The sequence below is a fragment of the Mastomys coucha genome, chromosome X (genome assembly GCF_008632895.1).
Source record: "Mastomys coucha isolate ucsf_1 chromosome X, UCSF_Mcou_1, whole genome shotgun sequence".
Classification (NCBI taxonomy): Eukaryota; Metazoa; Chordata; class Mammalia; order Rodentia; family Muridae; genus Mastomys; species Mastomys coucha.
Genome location: NC_045030.1, coordinates 156980081 through 156980596, shown reverse-complemented (window position 1 = coordinate 156980596; position 516 = coordinate 156980081).

Sequence of the window (516 nt, the reverse complement as noted above, 5' to 3'; positions counted from 1 at the left end):
TTACTCTCTTGATATGTGACTTTGAACCTCTCTTGTGCCTCTGACTCCCTACCCATGAAATGAATGCAGTAGTAATATTTATACTATTGTGTGCTTATAAGGAATGGAGTCAGATTTAATAGGTGTCAATAGTGATGAAGTGATGATGGTACTGATGGTGCTGATGGTGTTCATATAATGATGGTCATGGTGGTAAAGATGCTATAGGATAATTCTTCCCAGAGATCTCCAGGAAGACTAGAATAGAGAATTTAAACATGAAGTAAAAGTAATAAAAGATTTGCTGGCTAAAGGAGAAAGCAAAGGATCTTAGGACATGGGAAGCAGCACTGAGAAAAATTATAGGGCACTTCTCAAAGAGCCTATAAAAATCTCACAAACCTCCATCAACAAACAACCCCACACAATTCCAGGCAGTTAAATTAACTGGATTTTAATATTGTAATAATTTGGGGCTGGAGAAAAAAAATCAGTGATTAAGAGTACTTGCTGGTTTTCCACAGGACCCAAATTCAG